This window comes from Orycteropus afer, unplaced genomic scaffold (assembly GCF_000298275.1).
Source record: "Orycteropus afer afer isolate SDZICR_OR568_19922 unplaced genomic scaffold, OryAfe1.0 scaffold00255, whole genome shotgun sequence".
Taxonomy (NCBI): Eukaryota; Metazoa; Chordata; class Mammalia; order Tubulidentata; family Orycteropodidae; genus Orycteropus; species Orycteropus afer.
Genome location: NW_006921842.1, coordinates 4418217 through 4430445, shown reverse-complemented (window position 1 = coordinate 4430445; position 12229 = coordinate 4418217). Strand labels below are relative to the sequence as shown.

Here is a 12229-nt window from a genome sequence, read left to right as displayed (position 1 = left end):
CAGGGATCATTAAAAAACAGGAAATGATCTTGGCAAAGTGCTGAAAGTCATTGCTTTGAATATCTATTTGAAAACAGCTGTATTCTGTGTGAGCAGAGTGGCGCAGCGGAAGCGTGCTGGGCCCATAACCCAGAGGTCGATGGATCGAAACCATCCTCTGCTACAAGCTTTTAATTTCAATTCAGATTTTAGAAAAACGAGACAAGTGAAGTTTGCACGTCACTGAATTATCTATCAAAGGTCTGCATAAAGCACTTCTTGTGTAAGAACCCTAAAATCATTCGCCACAAATTCCTATCATCAGTCTTCATCACTGGTAGATCTTACTCATGAAGTCTTGCGAGGGGTTTAGAAATTTGTTCTGTGATTCTCGGTATCTGGTACCACCTAGAGGTTAGAATGTAACTCTCACGGGGTTTTTAGTTTGTTGTACATCAGACCAGTGTTGCAATTTGTAATAACTCCTCTAACCAACACTTTTACCTTCACAGTCTTGATCATTTTTCCATAATGAGAGGCATTCTAGAACAATTATTACATTTTCGGAATGAATAAATATAGTTTTGTAACAGGAAAGATATTCCTCATGGGAATATATCCAGAACTTTGAGACAGTCGAGTAGTCGTGGCCGAGTGGTTAAGGCGATGGACTTGAAATCCATTGGGGTTTCCCCGCGCAGGTTCGAATCCTGCCGACTACGGCTGAGTATTTTATTCGTCACCAGCTGGACCACAGAACAACATGAAATTCATTGTTTTCCTTTGTTGCTGTTATCTTTCCACATAAAATTGAAGGCACGTATTTCTATTCATTTCGTTTTACGGAAAGTAGATAAGAGAAAGTCTTTGAAAACATCTTTGGGAAAAACCACCCGGTAACACCAGGGGTTTCTAAGAACTCTGCAAAAGTGTTAAAAAAACGCTCAAGCTGTTTTGACTGATTGTTATTGTTCTTTCTGTTACTCTTAACCGAAATTCAGCTGAAGTCCGACCTCCAAAACTTTGCCTATCTCTAACTTCAACCAGAGAGTCTTCCAAGAATTTGGGTAGGTCGAGTGCGTCACTGTTTTACCTAAGAGCACATTTTATGTTTTGGAATGACTGTTTTTAACAGAAACGTGCAGTCTTTCCACTTCTCTGGAATCTTATCATCCCACTTTTTGGGAGCCAGAATTGCAGAGAGAATTAAAGAATTAAAAAATTAGAGAATTAAAGACAATTAAATTACCAGATAATTTTCAAAACTGTTTTCAGACACTGGCTAAGTCAAATTATTATTTTAAACTGTTTTGCTTGGTAAAACTCACTCTTTCTTATACACATGTATATGTAACATAAATAAGAGTAAAGTAAATATAACAAAGATTTATCTTTTTATTATCCATTAGGAAATGTAGATAAGAATAAAGAGGAAATAAAAATATTTTAAAAGGTAAGCATTTTATAAAAAGATAATCTCCTAAAATATCAGTAAATTTCTAACATCTCACTATTATTTAACTTTGTTTTTGTTGTGTTTTCCAAATGCATTCATGTCCTAAGAGATTTGTAGTTTTGCTCTATAATCCAGATTAGGAATTCAGTAAATGTACAGTTCTGATTTTGCAAGGGATACCCGTTCTCAAACGTCCGCCCTCAGTTTAGAGCAATTCCAAACAAAGGGGTGAGATCTGTTCCAGTTTTCCTCTGGATTGAGCAATTGCTTCCTCGAATTTCAAGAAAATGCATATTATGGAGAACATGCCAGTAAAATTTAATCTGACACATTGTAAAAGTGCACTGACAAAAGCTTGCTTGGTAGAGATCAATTTGTCGGCCCCATGGTGTAATGGTTAGCACTCTGGACTTTGAATCCAGCGATCCGAGTTCAAATCTCGGTGGGACCTTTCCTCGTTTTGGTTATCTCTCTCTGCTTCTCTCAAATCACTTTCGCACCCTGGTGGAAGTACGTATCAGAAGTAGGATTCATACACCTGTGAACCTGAGCACTCTATCCCCAATAAGAAACGAGACAGAAAAGTATTCTCCACACTTTCATCTGAATATCCATATCCGCCTTCTCCTGTACCCTGTATTTCGTTTGATCTAGTTTTTGTCGAGAATCCCTTAAATCTTTGTAAATTGGATACCGCTCCTGGATGCTTAGAGGTTCGTATTTCCTTTTTTAGAGACTGCTCAATAAGTTCTGTCAGTTTCTAACCACGAACTTTGTTCTAAATAGTCTATAAGGCATGTGAGCTCCAGTCGTAGGTAGTTGGCTGTTGTATTCAACTTGGAAGCCTTTGTTCCAAGCAGAAACTTCATTGCTGTTTCTGAATAGGATGAAACACTCTAAAACTGACTTTGCAGAGAGATATTACATTAGCATTCTATACGTGAGGGCCCCATGGTGTAATGGTTAGCACTCTGGACTTTGAATCCAGCGATCCGAGTTCAAATCTCGGTGGGACCTGGTTGCTTTTTTGGTTGAACTGTGCTGATTCTCATTCTCTTTCATCTCAAACACATCGTGGCGTGATCTACCCTCTCCGAAGTACTTGATTCTCCCAAAGAGCGTCTTGCAACTCCTTACACGCTTCTCTGGCTCCTATCCTTATAGGATATGTTTTTCTCCTGACACTTCTCTTGTTTTAAAGTCAGATTCTTTTACTCAGATCCTTTTACAATATTTCCGTGTTCCTGGTGCCTAAGAGTTTGTGTGTCAGAGGCCCCGCCGATGGTTCTGTTCTCTGGACCTCACTCAAAATGTGCTGGCCTGATAGAAAAACATACATGAGAATTGCAGTAGCCATCTCCTCATGAAAGGATACCCCATAATGGTTAGCATCTTGAACTCTGAATCTATGTGTGTTTGAGTCCAAATCTCGGTAGGACCAACATGTTGGTTCTTTTCCTCTGAGACTCTGCTGAATCCTTAGCTGACCTGGCTGTGCAATTGGCAAGCACAGCCAATTATTCCCACTAAATCAAGATGCAGCCTCTAGCCTGCAGAAAACTGTCCCTAACCACCTATTGTTGGAAGTCCAGCCCCAATCCTCTTTTACTTTTTTGTCCAGTTCCTCGGATGCTGGTAAATTAGAATCCTGACCCAGTGGTTAGAGTTCATGTTTGACAGTGTCCAATCTCAGGGCCTTCCTTCCCTGGAACCTTCAAAGGTGTTTCATGAGCTTCTAACCACTCACACACCCAGCAATAGTTTGTACTGTATGGTTGTCGTGTACATCTTAGAATTTCCAGGAGCTCTGTCCCAACTCCTTAAACTAATGTGTATCCACATTATTTTGAAATGAACTGATATGGTAAGAATACACATCAGTCTTTCAATAGAGATCCATCTACAAAGACCCTATGGTTAGCACCTGGACTTCACATCTTGACAGACCTATCTCAGTTTTGGTGACCTTGCTTTTGTGTTTTCTCAAACCAGGAGGACAGTCTGGCAGACTCCCTCCTTTCACCTGCACTTCCTCTCCCATGGAACAACTTCCAGCTGCTTGCTCTCTTCTGGCTGAAAATTACCCTATCCGATCACCCTCATGTTCCTCTAAAATCCCTCCTCTTTTTGTCCTCTTTTGCTTTGTCTGGTGTCTAGTCAGCTAGGTCCTCATATTAATTACACACTTGGGTGATTAAGAGTTCATTTGGCAAAGACCCTATCTGAGACTCCTTTCTGATCCGGAACCCACTTAACACATTCTGAACACAGACCTGAAACTGACAAACCATAGAGTAAGAACCTGGCCATTAAGTTATCTGAGAACGCCTGTCATCTCTTACACAGCAAGCTTGCTTAGATTGAATCTGTGCCTAAGACATCTTAAAGATGCAGCCTTATGTAATAGTACACAAGTCTTCCTGTAGAAAGTTTATTATCTAAAGGTCCCATGGTGTAAAGGTTAATAATACTTTGGACTCTGAATACAGCAACCCCATTTGGAGAGACTAAATCCTTTCTGTCAATTCTCTCACCACAGCTCAAAAATGCATCCTCCAGGGTTGTCAAAGACAGCAAAAGAAGAGCCCCATGAGCTCCCCTGGCCTCTGAAAATTGTTCTAGAGAACACCCTGTAAACTTCCTCTCACCTATATTGAGGCCCAGTCATGGTAGTATCTTAATGCCTCTGTATTAGTTTCCTATTGCTGCTGTAACAAATTACCGTAAATTTAGTGGCTTAAAACAACACACATTTATTCTTTCACAGTTCTAGAGATCAGAAGTCTAAAATTAAGGTATCAACACATTTTTTCTTTCTTCTACAAGCTTCAGGGAAAGATCTGTTTCAGCTTCTAGTGGTCCCTTTCTTGAATCACACTAACCTCTGGCTTTCACCATCACATCTCCTCCTATTAACTCTGACCTTTCTACCTCCTTTTATGAAGGCTCTTATAATTAGATCTGGCCTACTCAGATAATCCAGGACAACCTCCCTATCTCAAAATTTCCAGTTTAATCACATCTGCAAAGTCTCTTTTTACCATGTAAAATAACATATCCACAGGTTCCAGGGATTAGGAGGTGGACATATTTCATTACCCAGCCTACCACAGCTTCTATTTATAGCTAGCAGGCATCTATTAATGCTTCTTAGATTTAATCTATATTATGACTTTTTTCCCCCAAGATAATGTATCAATCTGGCTTCATCTTAAACACAAATTTTTCAATAGGAAGACTTAAAAAACTTTTTTTTTTTTTTAAATTGTGATTTTGGTGAAAGTTTACAGAGCAAATTCATTTTCCATACAGCAGTTCATACACATGTAGCTGACTGCAATTCCCCACAATGTAACAGCTGTCTTCCCACTTCCTCCCTGTAGTTACCTCTTCCCTGTGTTCTTCTTTCCCATATATTCCTGCCCCCCGAGCTATTTCCCTCTACAACCACTGCCTTTCTGTTCTCCCATGATCGATACATCATTCTAAGGAATGTATCTACCCGAGGTAAATGTTCACCCTGTATGCCTGTCTATTGTTTAGCTGGAAGCCACAGGAGTGAGTTCAATTCTAGACCTGAAGGGTCTAGGGCCCATAGTCTCAGGGGTCTCACCAGGCTCTATCAAACCAGTAAACCTGATCTTTTTAAGAGTTTGAGTTTTGTTCCACATTGTTCTCCCACTCTATCCAGGATCTCCTGAACTGATCCCTTTCTGAGTGGTTGATAATGGTAGCTGGGCACCATCTGGTTCTTCTGGTCTCATGATCATATAGGTTGAGGTTCACATGGTCCACTAGTCCCTTAGACTATTTGCTTGCATCTTTGGCTTTCTTCATTCTTCTTTGCTCTGGACTAGGAGAGACCCATTGTTGCATCTAGATGGCCACTTGTAAGCTTTTAAGATCCCAGTCACTACTCATCAAAGTAAGATGTAGAAAATATTTTTGTGTTGTATGTTCTCCCAGTTGCTCTTGATGTCCTCTGTGACCATGGTAATAGGGAGACGTCCATGTAAGGGTTCCATAAGGTAATGATTAGTGTCTGAACTCAGATCTGGAAATTTGTGGAACCTTGTATTTTTATCTTCTCAATTATATTCCCTTCCAGCCCCAGGGTCCACTAATGTTTGGGCCATTGGGCCTCTGAGTGTATTAGTTTTTTATTGCTGTGTAACAAATTACAAAATGTGGCAGCTTAAAACAATTCACATTTATTATTTCACAGTTTCTGTGGGTCAGGAATCCAAGCATGGTTTAGGTAGGACCTCTACGTCATTGTCTTTCATAGCCCTGGTAGCATAGTGCCTAAGGCACTTGACTGCTAACCAGAAGGCTGGTGGTTCAAACCCACCAGCCACTCCTCGGAAGGAAGGTTGGGCATTCCTACTTAGTGATACTGCCTCGGAAACCCAAGGAGGGGTCGCTATGAGTTGGGGCCGACTCGATGGCAAATAACAACAACAACAACAATGTCATTGTCTTTCATAGTCTGTATTCAAGGTGTCGACTGGGCTGTAGTTATCTCAAAGCTCAAATGAGGAAGATTCGTTCCATTTCCAAACTCACGTGGTTGTTGGCATGATTTAGCAACCACAAGGTTGTTGGGCTGAGGGCGTCTGTTTCTTCTTGGCTATTGCCTGAAGATTACCCTCAGTTCCTTGTCCCGTGGGCCTCATTAACAAAGTGGATTGCTTTATCAAAGTATGTAAACTAAGAAGGAAATAGGGAACATTTGCTGCTAAAATGGAAGTCACAAACTTTTCTAACTTAACTAAGGAAGTGGTATCTCATCACCTTTGCTGTACGGTTAGAAGCAAAACACTAGGTCCAATCCACACTCAAAAGAGACGATTACACAAAAAGTCTGCCTACCACACTGGGTTTTAAAGAACCTAGGGACTCCAAGGTAGAAAGAACTCTGCTAGCTCTGGCCTAAAAAGGAGCTCTGGTGGCATAATGCCTAAGGGATTTGATTTCTTAACAGGAAGTTGGTAGTTCAAGCCCTCTGGCCAGTCTGTGGAAGGAAGACGAGGCAATCTACTTCCATGAAGGTTTATGGCCTTGGAAACTCAATAGTAGTCACTATGAGTTAGAATTAACTTGATAGCACTTTTTTTTTTTTTTTCTTGTTTTCTTTAGCTCTGGCCTAGATTGTTACTACCATTATTTTATTTCTATAAAGTTCCACATGGATTCAAAAGTGCAAAATGGAGTGGGAACCATTGAACTTATTTTTCCTGGCTGCTCTATTCAAGTTGCAACCCAGCACTCTAAGGCAGTTATCACCTTCTGACATATATTTTGCTTTTTACATTGCTTATTGCCTCTCTCTATTGGGATTTTGTACGTGGTGCATATTACTGTACCTAGACCAGTGTCTGACACTGTGATAGTTAATCATGTGTCAACTTGGCTAGGCCATGGTGCCTAGTTGTTTGGTCAAACATTAATCTAGTTCCTGTTATGTAGTAGTTGCATGTGATTAAATCAGTTGGTCTTAAGTAAGATAGATAACCTTCCATATAAGGCCGGTGGGCCTCCATCGATCTGTTGAAGGCTTTACAAGCAAACAGGGAGTTTCCCTTGGGTATGTTCTGGCTTCAGACTATATAAAAATAGATATTTTGGCAGAATGCTTTTTTTTTTTTAAATTTCTTAGAAATTTTTATTATGATTTGGATGAAAGTTTACAGAGCAAATCAGTTTTCCCTTCAACAATGATAAACATTTTGTTTCATGCCATTCATTACAATCCCAACAATGTAACAACTCTCTTCCCACTTTTTTCCTGTGGTTACCTTTTCCCTGTGTCCTTCTTTCCTAAGCATTCCTGCCTTCTGCATTTCTCCCTGAACAAATGCTGCCCTTCAGATCTCCCATGGTTGATTGTTCTAAGGAGTGCATTTCCCTGGGGTAGTTGTTCACCGCGTAGTCCTGTCTGTTGTTTGGCTGAAGGTTAAGCCAGGGAACTGAGTTTAAGCCTGAAGAGTGACTAGGGGCCATAGTTTCAGTAGTTTCACCAGTCTCTATCAGACCAGTAAGGCTGGTCTTTTTTAAGATTTTGAGTTTTATTCTACTTTTTTCCTCCATTCTATCCTAGACCTCCAATTTTGATCACTTTCAGAATAGTTGGCAGTGGTAGCTGGGCACCATCTAGTTCTTCTGGTCTTAGGGTTGTGTAGGCTGGGGTTCTGATGGTCCACTAGTCTTGGACTAATTGTTTTCACATATTTTCGATCTTCTTCACTCTTCTTTGCTCTGGACAAGGGAAGACCGATGGTTGCATCTTAAATGGCCATTTATAAGCTTTTAAGATCCCAGGCACTACTCACCAAAATAGGATACATAATAATGTTTTTGTGTACCAACTTATGCCAATTAAGCTTGATGCCCCCTGTGACCATGATCCCGAGCCCACAGGCTCAACAACTCACTCCCTTAAGGTGTTTGGTTGTGGCTAAGAAGTTATCATAAATTTTGGTAGAACTCTTACTTTATACTCTTTCTGTCCCCTGACCTATTGATTTTGGGACCAAAGTCTTCAGGGGTCTACAGCCCACTGCTTAACTGCTTGACCTATGAATCTTATACTTGTCAGTACCCAGAATTGTATAAACTAATTCCTTGAAGTAAATCTCTCTCTCTTTATGTATAAATGTATATATATACACACACACATATGTGTGTGTGTGTATATATATACATATATACATAAAGAGAGAGAGAGATTTACTTATGCCAATTAAGCTTGTGTGTGTGTTTCTCTAGAGAACACTACGACAGGCATTTATGAAATACTCAAGAAATATTTGTGGAAAAACTGAATAAATTAAAGAACCAATGGACCCTTCAGGCCCTGGTTTTCTTATCATGCATTACAATTCCTAATCATACTACCACAAAGCCAAAGCAATTTTTTTCTTTCCAGAAATGTTTTAGAATTTGTCACTCAAGCTTTAAAAAAGCACAACTTTATTTTAGATTGATATGTTTTAATTCTGATTTGATATTTAAAACATTTGGTATTTAATTAATCGATCCCTCCACACTCTTTAGAGGAGCTCTGGTAGGGCAGTGCCTAAAGGCACTTGACTGCTAACCAGGAGGCTGGTGGTGGTTTAAATCCACCAGCCACTCTCCGACTCAATGGCACATAACAACAACAACCACCACCACAACACTTTTTAGGGCATTGAATTTTAATCTTTTCCCTGTTCCAAGCATCATCTTTATTTTTCCTTCATTCTCATTTTCATATTTTGTTTATGTTACATTATGTCATAACATGTACATGCGTGCGCACACACACACACAATTATTTTCCTGTAATGATATTGGGTATAGAGGAGAAAGAGAAAAGCAGCTTCTGGCATCCAGAAAGTGGCCTGATTCTGGTATTAGGCCTGGTGCTCACTCCTACATCATGGAGCCCTTTTGTTCAACACAATGTCCCAGAACACCAACATCACCCAAGATCACTCTGTGATCATGACAAAGTGAGATAGAAACAAAAAAATAACAAATATACTTCATAATCTTGTCTAATCACAGACAATAAAACAAGGTGACTGTAAAAACCACAAAAATATCAATCATCCCTTTTTACCAAATAATATGATGGACTACTGGTTTTAAAGCTTTAGCTTTGGTCTATTGTTCCCTTCTTCTAGATAATGTTTATTCAGATATTCAGTCAGAATTATTATTATGCCCTCCCTTCCTGACAGCATTCAATCCAGAACAAAGCCCTGGTGTTTTTGCATCCTCTCCCAAATCATCCCATACAAGCACAAATGCTGCAGTAAGATCTTTTTAAACACCATTCTTCTGATTGCAACAGCAGTACGCCAAATTTATTCAACTACAGATGTGATCTAGGTTGTCTTTGGCTAGCGGGGAATTAAATAAGTAAGTAATAATAAAAAATGACAATACTAAATTATCATTTTGAACATATCACCACATACAAAACAAAAAACAAAACATTCTCAGATGGCCCACATTTCTTCAAGATAATGTCCCAAATATGTGTTCTGGCATTCAGAACTATAATAATTTTAAAAAAAACTCAACTTTTTATTGTGATTTTGGTGCAATTTTACAAAGTGGAAGAACTAATTACAATTTGACTTTAACCCGTCTTCTCAACTCTTCTTCCATTATCCTAAATATCCCATTATCCTAAATAATCACCCTAAAGAGGTGATGATTATTTGTTCCATATAATCCATATGATGGGTGTCCTTTGGAATGAGAATCACATCGAGTGTACAGGGGTGCAAGAATAAATATTACATAACTGGTTTAATATCCATGGCCTAATAGAAATGGCAAAATACAATTTGATTTTTATTACAAAAGCAGTCATTAACATTTTCCCCTGAAGTTTCTTCCTTTACGCTTTCGAAGTGTACATTTCGTCTTTACTCATACTCAGTTCCACAGACCACTCCTCCCACCTCCACCTGCAGTCCCTTCTTCTTTTTTTCTTTCTTTATTAAAGCAAGACAACCGTTTATGGAAAGTAAAGACTTTAGCATCAGTGAAAACATACAAAAATAAAACCACAAAATGGAAGTCTGCTGAACAAAGAGCCATAGTAGTCACCTGAGAAGTACCTTCCAACAGAGGAGACGAGGTGGCCGAGTGGTTAAGGCGATGGACTGCTAATCCATTGTGCTCTGCACGCGTGGGTTCGAATCCCATCCTCGTCGTTCTTTCCTTTCCCCCCACGGTGTTGTGGGAGTGAGATTTTAGCACTCTGCACTTGAGTACTTGGTTGGGGCGCAAAAGAATGATAATATGCTGTGACTAACGGCTCTTATCAGTAATTAACTACCCAAATGAGAGCAGTAAAGATCATTCCCATTTTATACAAAATTCACAGTTTATGAGGTTTCCCGAAAGCCTCGCATCGCCTTTCTGAGGGAATTATTAAGCTGTGTTCTCACTGTTCAGGCAGGGAGGTGTGGCCACGGCTGTTCCAGGCTCTCCGCCATTGTAGTAGATAACCTTTCGTGCAAACCCTAATTCCAGAACTTCTGACTTCCGTCTTCGTAGAACCCCCTGTCCAAGCAGCCCCAGGCTCTCTCCTGCCTGAGTTCGCAAACAACAGTAGTTGTAAATTACTGTACACGCAACCGAGGAGTCTTCTAAAATATGCCCTTGACTCTGCTCCATCTCAGACCAGTTAAATCATATTCTCTGTGGGTGCGGCCCAGTTGTCGGTGCCGCAGGCTGCGCAGCGGATTTGAATGTGTCTCCTCCTGCCAGTATGCTCCATTCCCTGTTCCCACCCACTAGTCAGTCGGGTTTCTTGTCTTCGCAATTGTTTGCCAAATTTTCTCCGCCTTTCTAAATCCCACGCAAGTTTCTAGATTCCACTCAAGGCTTTCCTTCTTAACATCCAGTCTCACTCTTGCCCCTCTTTCGCCAAACTCTGGTTTTACCTGACCACTGATTCCCGCTCCGTGTTCACCGCTCTGCTTTTGCTCTTGCAGAGCTCTCCGCCTAGTGGGTCTCTTCTCCCTTCTAAGAAAATCCTTATGCTAGACTCAGATCAAACGTACCCTTCTTCCCCTGAGCTGGCAAAAGGGAAGGATCACTCTCTGTGTTTTATGTGAATTTAAATAGAAGATCTTTCCCAAGTGTTCCAGCTTCTATTTGTTTCTCCCCTCTTTGATCATTTTCTGCCACGTACATCTTAATTTTCACACACGACTGCACAAAATCCCACCAGTCATCTGTTTCTACTTTATAGAAAACATAGCAAGGGGGCCACGTACACAGGGTGGAGTACCAAAAATCACAGGGAGATTATCTCACTGAAAAAATTCCCTCCTTTATCATCTCTCTCCATTTTATAGAGGAAACAGAGGTAGAGAATATACAAACCAATTGTTAAAAAAATTTACATAATCAACCTTTCTTTATTAAGGTGAGGATAACCAGGTTGCTTTAGACCTGGTGTTTAAGGTAATAGTCTTTCCTACGGAATACAATCTGCAGTATGGATTACATCTCAATATAAAGAAAACAAAAATCCTCACAACTGGACCTATAAGCAGCATTATGATAAATGGAGAAAAGACTGAAATTATCAGACTTCACATTGCTTGGTTCTACAATCGACGCCAAGAGAAGCAGCAGTCAGGACATTAGACGGCACATAGCACTGGGCAAATCGGCTGCAAAGGACCTCTTTCAAGTGCTGAAGAGTAAAAATGTCTCATTGAGGACTAAGATGCGTCTGACACAAGCCATGGTATTTTCAATCGCCTCATATGCATGTGAGAGCTGGACAATGAATAAGGAAGACCGAAGAAGAGTTGATGCTTTTAAGCTGTGGTGTTGGCAAAGAATACTGAAAGTACCATGGACTGCCAGAAGAACAGGTCTGTCCTGGCGGAAGTGCAGCCAGAATGCTCCTTGGAGGCGAGAATGGCCAGACTTCTCACATACTTTGGTCGTGTCAGAAGGGACCATTCCCTGGAGAAGGATGTCATGCTTGGTAAGGTGGAGGGTCGAGGAAAGAGGCGAAGGGCCTCAATGAGGTGGATTGACACGGGCGGCAGCGATGATCTCAAATGTAGCAAAAATCGTGGAGCTGGCTCAAGCCTGGGTGGTGTTTCATTCTGCTGTGCGTGGGGTCGTTATGAGTCGGAAACAATTAGATGGCACTTAACAACAACTGGTTTGATACCTAACAAATGAGATTTTTTTTTTTTTTTTTTTTTTGCTTTAGAACACTTTTTTTTCCCCCTTTTTAAAGTTTATTTTTTATTTAAGAGTTTG

General features: G+C 40.3%; 5 non-coding genes across 5 annotated transcripts; all 5 read left to right on the top strand.

Annotated features, from left to right (window-relative positions):
• The first annotated feature begins 91 nt into the window (after positions 1 to 91).
• TRNAM-CAU lies at positions 92 to 163 on the top strand. The gene has a single exon. It is a non-coding gene; the product is annotated as a tRNA-Met (tRNA).
• Positions 164 to 619: 456 nt separating this feature from the next.
• TRNAS-UGA lies at positions 620 to 701 on the top strand. Its single transcript has one exon. It is a non-coding gene; the product is annotated as a tRNA-Ser (tRNA).
• A 1113-nt stretch (positions 702 to 1814) lies between these two features.
• Positions 1815 to 1886, top strand: TRNAQ-UUG. The gene has a single exon. It is a non-coding gene; the product is annotated as a tRNA-Gln (tRNA).
• A 494-nt stretch (positions 1887 to 2380) lies between these two features.
• On the top strand, positions 2381 to 2452 carry TRNAQ-UUG. Its single transcript has one exon. It is a non-coding gene; the product is annotated as a tRNA-Gln (tRNA).
• Positions 2453 to 10067: 7615 nt separating this feature from the next.
• Positions 10068 to 10149, top strand: TRNAS-GCU. The gene has a single exon. It is a non-coding gene; the product is annotated as a tRNA-Ser (tRNA).
• The last annotated feature ends 2080 nt before the right edge of the window (positions 10150 to 12229 follow it).